Genomic DNA, 13433 nt, shown 5'->3' with positions numbered 1-13433 from the left:
CCCAGTATTCTACAGTGTTCGATCCCAAAATCCAGGTATTATACCCTAGTATTCTACAGTGTTAGACCTGAATCTCCCAGTACTGTACCCCAGTATTCTGCAGTGTTAGATCTGTATCTCCTAGTACTGTACCCCAGTATTCTACAGTGTTAGACCTGTATCTCCCAGTACTGTAACCAGGTATCCTACAGTTTTAGATCTCTATCTCCCAGTACTGTTATCCCCGTATTCTACAGTGTTAGTTCTCTATCTCACAGTACTGTATCCCAGTATTCTACAGTGTTAGATCGCTATCGCCCAGTACTGTACCCCAGTATTCTACTGTGTTAGATCTGTATCTCCCAGTACTGTACCCCAGTATTCTACAGTGTTAGACCTGTATCTCCAAGTACTGTTATCCCAGTATTCTACAGTGTTAGATCCCTATCTCCCAGTTCTTTATACAAGTATTCTACATTGTTAGATCCATATCTCCCAGTACAGTACCCCAGTATTCTGCAGTGTTAGAACCATATCTCCCAGTACTGTACCACAGTATTCTACTGTGTTGAACCTGTATCTCCCAGTACTGTACCCCAGTATTCTACAGTGTTCGATCCCAAAATCCAGGTATTATACCCTGGTATTCTACAGTGTGAGATCCCTATCTCCCAGTACTGTATCCCAGTATTCTACAGTGTTGGACCTGTATCTCCCAGTACTGTACCACAGTATTCTACAGTGTTAGACCTGTATCTCCCAGTAATGTATCGTAGTATTTTTCAGTGTTAGATCCCTTTCTCCCAGTACTGTACCCCAGTATTCTACAGTGTTAGATCCCTATCTCCCAGTATTTTATCCCAGTATTCTGCAGTTTTAGATCCCTACCTCCCAGTACTGTACCCTCGTATTCTACAGTGTTAGATCCCTTTCTCCCACTATTGTACCTCTGTATTCTACAGTGTTAGATCATAATCTCCAAGTACTGTACCCCAGTATTCTACAGTGTTAGATCCCTATCTCCCAGTACTGTACCCCAGTATTCTGCAGTTTTAGATCCCTACCTCCCAGCACTGTACCCCTGTATTCTACAGTGTTAGATCCCTTTCTCGCAGTATTGTACCCCTGTATTCTCCAGTGTTAGATCCCTATCTCCAAGTACTGTATCCCAGTAATCCCAGTGTTAGATCCCTTTCTCCCACTGTTGTACCCCTGTATTCTACAGTGTTAGATCATAATCTCCAAGTACTGTACCCCAGTATTCTACAGTGTTAGATCCCTATCTCCCAGTACTGTACCCCAGTATTCTGCAGTTTTTGATCCCTACCTCCCAGCACTGTACCCCAGTATTCTACAGTGTTAGATCCCTTTCTCGCAGTATTGTACCCCTGTATTCTACAGTGTTAGATCCCTATCTCCAATTACTGTATCCCAGTAATCTACAGTGTTCGATCCCTATCTCCCAGTACTGTATCCCAGTATTCTACAGCGTTAGACCTGTATCTCCCAGTACTGTAGCCAGTATTCTGCAATGTTAGATCCACATCTCCCAGTACTGTACCCCAGTATTCTACTGTGTTAGATCCCTATATCCCAGTACTGTACCCCAGTATCCTACAGTGTTAGATTCACATCTCCCAGTACTGTACCCCAGTATTCTGCAGGGTTAGATCACTATCTCACAGTAATGTACTCCAATATTCTACAGTGTTAGATCTCTATCTCCCAGTACTGTATGCCAGTATTCTACAGTGTTAGATCCCTATCTCCCAGTACCGTATCCCAGTTTTCTCCAGTGTTAGATCCCTATCTCCAAGTACTCTATCCCAGTACTCTCGAGTATTAGAACCCAATCTCCCAGTAGTGTATCCCAGTATTCTACAGCGTTAGACCTGAATCTCCCAGTACTGTACCCCAGTATTCTACAGTGTTAGACCTGTATCTCCCAGTGATGTATCGCAGTATTCTACAGTGTTAGATCCCTATCTCCCAGTACTGTACCCCACTATTCTACAATGTTAGACCTGAATCATCCTGTACTGTAAACCAGTATTCTACAGGGTTATGTCCCTATCTCCCAGTACTTTACCCCAGTATTCTGCAGTGTTAGATCCCTATCTGCGAGTCCTGTGTCCTAGTATTCTGCAGTATTAGATCCCTATCTCCCAGTACTGTGCCCCAGTATTCTACAGTTTTAGATCCTTATCTCCCAGTTCTGTACCCAAGTATACTACAGTGCTAGATCCCTATCTCCCAGTACTGTCTCCCAGTATTCTACAGTGTTCGTTCCCTATCCCCGAGTTCTGTATCCCAGTATTCTACAGTGTTAGATCCCTATCTCCCAGTACTGTATCGCAGTATTCTACAGTGTTGGACCTGTATCTCCCAGTACTGTACCCCAGTATTCTACAGTGTTAGACCTGTATCTCCCAGTAACGTATCGTAGTATTTTACAGTGTTAGATCCCTATGTCCCAGTCCTGTACCCCAGTATTCTGCAGTTTTAGATCCCTATCTCCCAGTACTGTATCCCAGTATTCTACAGTGTTAGAGCCCCTTCTCCCAGTATTGTACCCCTGTATTCTACAGTGTTAGATCCCTATCTCCCAGTACTGTACCCCAGTATTCTACAGTGTTAGATCCCGACCTCCCAGTAGTGTATCCCAGTATTCTACAATGTTAGAGCTGAATCATCCAGTACTTTATTCCAGTATTCTACAGTATTACTTCCCTATCTCCCAGTACTGTACCCCAGTATTCTGCAGTGTTAGATCTGTATCTCCCAGTACTGTACCCCAGTATTCTACAGTGTTAGACCTGTATCTCCCAGTACTGCACCCCAGTATTATGCAGTGTTAGATCTGTATCTCCCAGTACTGTATCTCAATATTCTGCAGTTTTTGATCCCTATCTCCCAGTACTGTGTCCCAGTAATCTACAGTGTTAGATCCCTATCTACCAGTACTGCATCCCAGTATTCTACATTGTTAGATCCATATCTCCTAGTACTGTAGCCAGTATTCTGCAGTGTTAGATCCGTATCTCCCCGTACTGTACCCCATTATTCTACAGTGTTAGACCTCTTTCTCCCTGTTCTGTACCCCAGTATTCTACAGTGTTAGGTTCCTATCTCCCAGCACTCTACATCAGTACTCTATTGTGTTAGACCTGTATCTCCCAGTACTGTCTCCCAGTATTCTACAGTGTTAGATCCCTATATCCCAGCACTGTACCCCAATATTCTACAGTGTTAGATCTCTATCTCCCAGTACTGTATCCCAGTTTTCTCCAGTGTTAGATCCCTATCTCCAAGTACTCTACCCCAGTACTCTGGAGTGTTAAATCCCAATCTCCCAGTACTGTATCCCAGTATTCTACAGTGTTAGATCTCTATCTCCCAGTACTGTACCCCAGTATTCAACAGGGTTATATCCCTATCTCCCAGTACTGTACCCCAGTATTCTACAGTATTCGACCTCTATCTCCCTCTGCTGTATCTCAGTATTCTACAGTATTGGACCTGTATCTCCAAGTACTGTATCTCAGTATTCTACTGTGTTCGACCTGTATCTCCCAGTAGTGTATCCCAGTATTCTACTGTGTTAGACCTGTATCTCCCATTACTGTACCCCAGTATTATACAGTGTTAGTCCTGTATCTCCCAGTACTGTATCCCAGTATTCTATAGTGTTAGATACCCATCTCCCAGTTCTGTACCCCAATATTCTACAGTGTTAGATCCCTATCTCCCAGTATTGTCCCCCAGTGTTCTGCATTGTTAGATCCCTATCTCTCAGTACTATACCCCAGTATTCTACAGTATTAGACCTCTATCTCCCATTACTGTATCCCAGTATTCTACAGTATTAGACCTGTATCTCCAAGTACTGTATCTCAGTATTCTACTGTTTTAGACCTGTATCTCCCAGTACTGTATCCCTGTATTCTACTGTGTTAGAACTGTTTCTCCCAGTACTGTATCTCAGTATTCTGCAGTGTTAGACCTCTTCCTTTCAGTACTGTAATCATTGCTGCAGTGTCTTCATTTAATAAGCAAGGGGATAATATATAAGTACCATTTTGGAATAGGCTTATATAACAAAACTAATTTTACTGAAATTAAGTCTCATCTGAAAAGGACTATCTAGCATACATTATAAAAATTATGCAAAGTCAGACAGTTGATTAGATCTTTCTTGGGTCGATCAAGTTATACAAAATACTAGGAAAGATTATTTATTTTGAACATCTATCAGAAATATCTTCAACACCCGATGAAAGTAGATACTCATTTCTCTCAAACCTGGAATTCCAATAGGAATACATTATTGAGATGTGAACAATCTAGTAAGTCTTAATATTTACCTAGATAAAGATTTATAAAATTGAGTATCTACCATATAATTTTTATAAACACCTTGTTCCGTTAGGCAGGAAGAATAAAAAAAACGTATTCTCTAATTGGTGGGAGATTACAGAGCGCCGAGATGCAGAGGGATCTAGGTGTCATAGTGCACGAAATGCAAAGAAGAGTATGCAAGTGCAGCAAGTAATGACAAAAACCTATAGTCAGGAAGTTATACTTCAGTTTTACAATGCTCTGGGGAGGCCTCATCTGGAGTACTGTGTCCAATGTTGATCATGCTACTTAAAGGAAGTAAATGTGTGGGAAACGGTTCAGGGAAGGGTTACCTGGTTAATCCCTGGAATGGGAAGATTGAGGAAAGGTTGAACAGTCTAGACTTGTATCCACTCGAGTAGAAGAAGGTCAAAAGTCACATGACACCAGGTTATAATCCAACACATCTGTTTGAAATCAAAACCTTTCGGAGCGCTTCTGCTTTGTCAGGTCACCAGTGCTCTGAAAGCTTGTGAGTTCAAATACACCTGTTGGACTATAACCTGATGTCATGTGATTTCTGACTTTGTCCACCCCAGTCCAACACTGACACCTCTGCCTCTTGAGTAGAAGATTAAGAGGGAGACTTAATTGAAACATATAAAATCTTGAAGGGTCTTGACAGGGAAAATACGTTTCCTCTTGCGGGAGAATCTAGAACTAGGGGTCACAGTTTAAAAATCAGGAGTTTCCATTTAAGATAGAGATGAGAAGTTTTCTTTTTTCTCAACTTGTTGTGAGTCTTTGGAACCCTCCCCCGGAAAACATTGTGGAAACAATGACTTTCAATCTTTTTAAGACAGAGGTGAACAGAGTTTTGTTAAACAAGGGGGTGAAAATCTAAAACTCTTCTTGCCACTCTATTCTCATCTTTCCCACACCCAAATAAAGCTATTGAGGTTGGAGGTCATTTGAAAATATCCAGACTTAAGATTGCAATGTCTTTTCCACTGGCAAATTGGTATTACAGTTTACACTTGAATCACAAACAGTCAGTTTGCAGGCACTGCAAGTTATTCAGAAGGTAAATAGAACACTACCATTTATTACATGGGGAATTCAATATAAAAGTAGCAATATTTTGCTGCTGGTGTAACAAACATTGATGAGACTGCACCTGAAAAACTGCATATAGTTTTGGTTTCCTCGTTAAAGAAAGGATGGATATGTGAAAAAAGCAATTCAGAGAAGATTCACATGAATCATACCTGAGTTAGCAGATAAAAGGGCGTTATTTTATGAGGAAAATTTGAACAGGCTGGTACCTAGTACCCATTGGAGTTGAGAACAATGAGGGGGTGATCTTACTGAAGTATATAAGATTCCGAGGGGACTTGATATTCTGGATGTAAAATAGGATTCATTCATAGGAAAGACTAAAATCATGTGGCACTGTTTAAAACCAAGGAGGCTCCCACTTAAGACAGAGATAATGAGAATTTCTTTTCTCTCTCAGGGGGTCTTTACGTCTTTAAGACTTAGATAGATTCTTGACTGACAAGGGAGCCAAAGGCTTTCTGAGCAAAGACCACAATCAAATGAACTATGACCTTATAGAAAAGCCGCAGTCTAGAGGGAGCAAGTGGCTGCTGTTCCTGCTCCTAGTTTGTACGTCCTTGTGCTAAAGCAATAATACAATGATAAAGACTGCCGAGGTGCTGGGGGGTGGCCCATGGTCTAGTCAGCTGCTGCAGTTTCCTCGTGAAATCATTAGGAAAGTTTCTGTTTCTGGAAAGAGAGATGTGTGGCCAAAGCCTTTCAATTTGAACCCACTGGGAGAAATGTAAGAATGCCAAATTTCAAAGAGTCTACATTGCCATAGTATCAGCTTGCTGGAGGCAATCTCCATTCATGAACAGGGACCTGTACTCTGCAAGCGAGAGGAATACGTTCAGACCTTGGGTTGGCATGATGACTCAGTGGCTATTCTTCACAGCGTAAGGGACCTAGGTTTGAGTCCACCCTATGGTGACTGTCTGTGTGGAATTTGCATATTTTCTCTGTGTCTGCATGGGTTTCTGCTCGGTGCTCCAGTTTCCTCCCCCAGTCTAGGGATGTGCAGACTAGGTGGATTAGCCATGGGAAATGCAGTATTATAGGGATGGGGTGGGTCAGGATGGGATGATCTAGAGAGGGTCAGTGTAGACTCAATGGGCTGAATGGCTACTACTGTGCTGTAGGGATTCTACACATAAACCTTTTTTCAGTTACCCAGGAGCCTGGGGAGCCTATATTTCCCTGTTACTTTCTCCATGTCAATGCCTCCGCTAATGAGAGCTGACTTACCAGACAATCAAAAAGAACCCTTTTCTCCTGTAGTTTAAATTGTTGCTCTCATTTGAAATTTGGCATTCTTGCATTTGTCCTGATGAATGAAAAGAGAAAGGCTTCAGGAATGTGGCTCTCTTTTCATACTTTAATCAAAATCTGCATATGATTTTGGACACGTTTTGACTGGCAATCAGCAGGAACATCGATTGCACAGTTGAAGCTCAGAATATAGGTCAGAGTTAGTTAATTGCGAGCATCAGGAATGAAAAGATTCAATTAATCGGTGCCCTACACAGATTGATTTGGGGCTTCCTCTCTGCCAGACTAGATATCTTCAATGCCCATTCCCCTTCAAAAAGTAGGTGCTGCATTCTTAGGTTCTTGCTACAGTCTTTCCACAAACATTGGAATCATTTTGCCAAGCATTGAAGTTGGATCTGGAGTCCTCAGCAATGAAAGATTTGTCTCCAGAAGACAGCTGCCATTGGTAAATCCCGGAGAACTATAAGAAAAAACGAAGAAAACTGTGTTATTTCCACATCCATTAAGCAGGGTTTTTTTTTGTTTTCATTTTTAAAATATTGTAAATTGATCTTTTTTACTCAGACCCAATCCAGTAATGAGGTTTGCTTGAGTTCCAATTAGATTTGGGAATACAGGGTCACCATGAGGATGATTGTATCAATGACCAAAGGCAGGAGCTTGGGGGTGGAACAATGCACAGAAGCTTTGAAAAATATAGGAACAGGAATAGGCCATTCAGCCCGTTGACCCTGCCCTGCTATTTAACACAATCATGGACGGTACAGTGGCTCAGTGGTTAGCATTGCTACCTCACAGCGTCAGGGACCCGGGTTCAATTCCACCCTCGGGCAACTGTCTGTGTGGAGTTTACACATTCTCCCCGTGTCTGCATGGGTTTCCTCTGGGTGCTCCGGTTTCCTCCCACAGTACAAAGATGTGCAGGTTAGGTGGATTGGCCATGCAAAATTGCCCATAATGTTCAGGGATGTGTAGCTTAGGTGTGTTATAAGGGGATGGGTCTGGGTGGAATGTTCCAAGGGTTGGTGTGGACTTGTTGGGCCGAAGGTCCTATTTCCACACTGTAGGGATTCTATGATTCTATGGCTGATCGAACACTCAATATCTTTCACCCACACCATCCCCATAGCCCTGTAGCTGCTGATAATCAGAAATCTGTCAGTGTCTACCTTAAACATACTTAGAGATTGAACTTTCTCAGCCCTCTATGGTAGAGAATTCCAAAGGTTCACAACCCTCTGAGTAAAAGTATTTCTTTTCATCTCCCGCCGAAGTGGCATCGCCCTATGGACTCCTCAACCAACCAGAAGTGGTCATTTGATCCGAGATATCCTGCCTCAGCAGACCCCCAGGAGGGCAGCAGAAATGCTTTCGGCATATCTTCAAAGCTTCCCTGAAGAGGTCAAACATCCCCCACCCAACTCTAATGGGAGACAAACACTCAGAGAATGCTGGAGAAACTCACCGGGTCTGGCAGCAATGGTGGAGAGAAAGCAGAGGTAACGTTTCCAATGACCTTTGTTCAGAATGTTGGTAGAGGAGGAGCAAGAGAGGGTTGGTACAGAGAACCCATGCAAAATACTAAGGGGTTGGTAAAAGTGGAGAAAGACAAAAACAGTGTAAAACATGATGTAAATTAAAATGCGAAAGAAAGAGAATTAGTCCTTCCTACTAAATTCAGAGCAAAAATGATGCAAACATGTGATACAAACAGACACAAATGGCTGTGGGAGTAGGGGTAGTGAGGGTGAAGATAATATCGGAAAAATGGGAGAGCCTGGCTTGTGACATTCCAGAATAGGGAACGTTCTTTCGGGAAGATGACAAACATATCGAGGAACTGTCGGGAACACGCAAACAGTAAATCAAGGGAGCGCCCAAACCTCCACACAATCTGCTGACCCAACCCTCCAAGCACCAACTACAGCACAGCCCAATCTGGCAGAGTGTGTAGGTCACACATTGGCGTTTTCGGCCACCTCAGAACCTGTTGACCTGAAATGGAAAGAAGTCACCCTCAATGCCGAAGAAGGACGCAGGAAAGATACAAACCGTGTATTTGCTCTTTCTCAGAGTCATTAATCCAATCTATTCTGCTTTAATGATGATGCTGGCATATTGACTTTCCTCTGTGTGCATTTGGATAGAAGTAGTTTGATCCACCGGCTTGAACTCCACCATGCTGTAAAGTACTTCGGGAGCTTTCTCTGCATTTGTAGCTGAAGTCTCCAGATTGGAATGGTTGGGGACCTGTCTTGGAGGTTTAGCAATGCTAGCATAGACAAAATGACTGCCCAGGCTTTCAGAGTCCTGTAGCAGGATCAGACAGAGTTAGTTTCATCAATCTCTTACGATAAAAGCCACAAGCAGCAACAGCTGTCTAAAGGTAAATGCAATATTCTTGAGAGAAATCTACAGGCATGCTCATCTGCAGCATTACAAACACTGGAAACTGGTTCTGGGAGAAACAGTGAGACAGAAATTGATTCAAATCCAAAGCAGGCGGTATTAGGAATGGTCAAGCAAAATCCTTGGTTGAAGATCAGGTCTTCAAGGAGATCCATGAGGAGCAGTTAGATTAGAGAGTAAAGAGCCAGGGAGTTCTCCCTGATCTGAGGCTGAGGGGTGACCTTTTAGAACTTTATAAAATTGTGACAGGCATGGATAGGATGAATAGCCAAGGTCTTTTTCCGAGGGTAGGGGAGTCCAAAAACTAGAGGTCATATGTTTAAGGTGAGATGGGAACAAAGGGGCAACTTTTTCACACAGAGGGTGGTGCGTGTATGGAATGAGCTGCGAAAGGAAGTGGTGGGGGCTGGTACAATTACAACATTTAAAAGGCATCTGGATGGGTATATGAATACGAAGGGTTTAGAGGGATATGGACCAAATTCTGGCAAATGGGACTAGATTAATTTTGCATGTCCAGTCGGCATGGACGAGTTGGACCAAAGGGTTTGTTTCCTTGCTGTACAACTCTATAATTATGACTCCATCTAAAAACAGAAAGTGCTGGAGAAACTCAGCAGGCCCAGCAATATCCGTAGAGAGAGAAATAGAGTTAATGTTTCAAATCCAGTATGACTCTTCTTCAAAGTTCTCCCTGATCTCTCCCATACCCCTCAGTAAGAACAGATTTAAGTCCACTATGAACCTTCTTCATAACTTTGGAATTTCCAAGAAGAGTCATGCTGGGCTCAGAAAGTTACCCCTGTTTCTATATTTACAGACATTGCCAGACCTGCTGAGTTTCATCAGCACTTTCTATTTTTATTTCAGATCTCTGCCATCCGCATTTCTATGCTTTCACTAAGAAAATCTTGTGCTTCGGATTCCTACGTGTTGGACTTTGCTGTCTGCACGTTGGCTGTTTCGTTTCCTGCCGTGACTAAGCCTCAACAGAATTTTGTTGGCAGTAAGAACTTTGGGATGTCTTGTGGTCACAACTGCACTGTACAAATGCAAGAACTTCCTTTTAGTATGGATAATGTTTACTTAAGAGGAAGGTGCTAATCTGCAGATTAAATATTACTATTTGCTGATTTTCTTTCTGACATGTGGAGTTCCACTTCCAACTGATTCCCTCAGCAAACCCACCTCCTCCATTTCCACCAACGCTGCTTGTGTCAAAAGCTACTTCAACAACATCTAATCCCCTCCCTGTCCCTCATTACTGCTCCCTCACTCTGGCCCGACTACGTGCTGGTTACTGGGAGAGAGCAAACTATTGGTGAGGGACAGGTTTATTGAAGGGTGAATGTTTCTGGTTTATAACACTCACTTCAGCTCTGCTCAACTGAATCATCCACTGAAAAACAGATCATAGAATGCTACAGTACAGAAAGGACCCTTCACCCCATCAAGTCTGCACTGCCGAATATACACTAATCCAACACTAGGCCAATAGCATTGAATGTTATGATATTTCAAGTGTTCATCAAGTTGTTTTTAAAGGTTGTGAGGTTTCCCACCTCAACTATCCCAGGTGGTGAATTCCAGACCACCCACCACCCAAAGATGTTACAGGTGACAGTCTAAACAAGTGTAAAATGCTAAATATTCACCAATTTTGCATCTTCTAGCTTTCTGCCCTCCACAGTCAACTTTCTGATCCAACAGCGACCACCATTTAATCATTGCAGTCAATCTCCATCCTTTTATCCCCAATTGTGGGAGGGCTGACACAGATAACATTTATTGTCTCTCTACTTGCCCTGAGAAGGTGTGTGACAAAACATGTGGCTTGTAGGACTCCGCAGAGAATAGTCAACCGTGATGGTGTGGGGTTCGGAATCACAAATAATTCCAAAGTGGGTAAGGACAGCAGGTTTTCATCCTTAAAGAACATTATCGGACCAGTTGAATTTGAGTCATGCAGTATCGTGGTTACTTCACACTGATGGTAGCCGTGATGTGGAGGTGCCGGTGTTGGACTGGGGTGGGCAAAGTCAGGAGTCACACGACACCAGGTTATAGTCCAACAGGTTTATTTGAAATCACAAGCTTTTGTAGTGCTGTTCCTTCATCAGGTGATGAACAGCACTCCAAAAACTTGTGATTTCAAATAAACTTGTTGGACTATAACCTGGTATCGTGTGACTTCTGACTTATACTGATAACAGTAATGTTTTTAATTGAATTCTAATTCTCAAACAGCCAATGATGGGTTTTGAACTTTCTATTTCTGGTTTACTTATCCAGAAACATATCTAATCCATCATATGGACTTAATTCCTCTTTTGACCATTTTAATCTTTTCCGTCCCATCTTTTTAATTTCTGGTTTCACTTCTGGTCGTGTCCATTGGAATTTCAGCTTCTGCAACTCTTCGCTCATGGAATAACCTCAACTACTTTTTAAAAAATCATCTGGGTCTCTTCTTGCACTGAGATCAGGATCAGTCTTAGCTTCAAAGGGAAGAAAAGGAACAGCTATAGTGGTTGCACAAAACCTTTCAGTCTATTTATCTCGTGATTCTGTCTTCTTTAAGCAATCATACATAATAGTAAATTCTTGTTTACCTTGTCCTGCGCTGTTGTTCCTGCTTCACGTGTAGCCTTGACTGTGAAAGAATGAAGCAGAAATTGACACGGTTGCTGCAGATTTATGCTCGGTGTTACAAATCCCTGCACATTACAATGCCACACCAGTACCTACACTGGACGATAAGCCCCAAATACTCAGTCACCCTCAGGTTACTTATCCAGCTTTAATACAATCCAAGAGAGTTTGGAGTTTTGAGGTTGGGCTCTGAACATTGGAAAACTCTGTGGAAAAGCTCCTTTCCCTTGTTTTTGATTTGATTTGATTTGATTTGACATTATCACATGTACCTGGATACAGTGAAATATTTTGTTTAACATGCAGTACAGGCAGGTCATTGCATACAAAGTGCTTTAGGGTAACAGATGCAGAGAAGGTGCACAGAGAGCGAGATCGACGTTAAGTTTAAATTTTAAGAGGTCCATTCAAAAGTTTAATAACAGCAGGGAAGAAGCTGTTTTTGAATCTGTTCATACATGTATACATACATTGTCACCTCCTATGTAGCCCTCGTTCAATTCCTAGCAACAATAAAATTAGAGGGAGCATGAAATATGTTTCTTATTCAAATCTGCACAATTTCTGTGATTAAAATTATTATTCCTCATTAGAGTCATAGACGTCTACAACACAAAAAAAGGTCCTCCAGCCCATTGAGTCTGTGCTGGTTAAAAACAAGGATCTAACTATTCTGAGACAACAAGGTGTAGAGCTGGATGAACACAGCAGGTCAAGCAGCATCAGAGGAGCAGGAAGGCAGGCGTTTCGGGCCTAGACCCTTCATCAGAAATGGGGGAGGGGAAGGGGCTTCTGAAATAAATAGGGAGAGAGGGGGAGGCAGATAGAAGATGGATAGAGGAGAAGATAGGAGGAGAGGAGACAGACAGGTCAAAGAGGCGGGGATGGAGCCAGTAAAGGTGAGTGTAGGTGGGGAGGTAGGGAGGAGATAGGTCAGTCCAGGGAGGACGGATAGGTCAAGGGGGCGAGATGAGGTTAGTAGGTAGGAGGTGGGGGTGGGGCTTGACATGGGAGGAGGGGATAGGTGGGAGGCAGGACAGGTTAGGAAGGTGGGGCTGGTTTTGGGGTGCGTTAGGGGGAGGGGAGATTTTGAAGCTTGTGAAGTCCACATTGATACCAGTGGGCTGCAGGGTTCCCAAGCGGAATATGAGTTGCTGTTCCTGCAACCTTCGGGTAGCATCGTTGTAGCACTGCAGTAAGCCCAGGATGGACATGTCGTCTGAAGAATGGGAGGGGGAGTTGAAATGGTTCGCGACTGGGAGGTGCAGTTGTTTAGTGCGAACCGAGCGTAGGTGTTCTGCAAAGTGGTCCCCAAGCCTCCGCTTGGTTTCCCCGATGTAGAGGAGGCCACAACGGGTACAGCGGATGCAGTATACCACATTAGCAGATGTGCAGGTGAACATCTTCTTGATGTGGAAAGTCTTCTTGGGGCCTGGGATGGGGGTAAGGGGGGAGGTGTGGGGGCAGGTGTAGCACTTCCTGCGGTTGCAGGGGAAAGTGCCAGGTGAGGTGGGGCTGGAGGGGAGTGTGGAGCGGACAAGGGAGTCACGGAGAGAGTGATCCCTCCGGAAAGCAGATAAGGGTGGGGAGGGAAAAATGTCTTTGGTGGTGGGGTCGGATTGCAGATGGCGGAAGTGTCGGAGGATGATGCGTTGGATCCAGAGGTTGGTGGGGTGGTATGT

This window comes from Rhincodon typus, chromosome 25 (genome assembly GCF_021869965.1).
Source record: "Rhincodon typus isolate 14 chromosome 25, sRhiTyp1.1, whole genome shotgun sequence".
Taxonomy (NCBI): domain Eukaryota; kingdom Metazoa; phylum Chordata; class Chondrichthyes; order Orectolobiformes; family Rhincodontidae; genus Rhincodon; species Rhincodon typus.
This window is presented reverse-complemented; position numbering follows the sequence as displayed.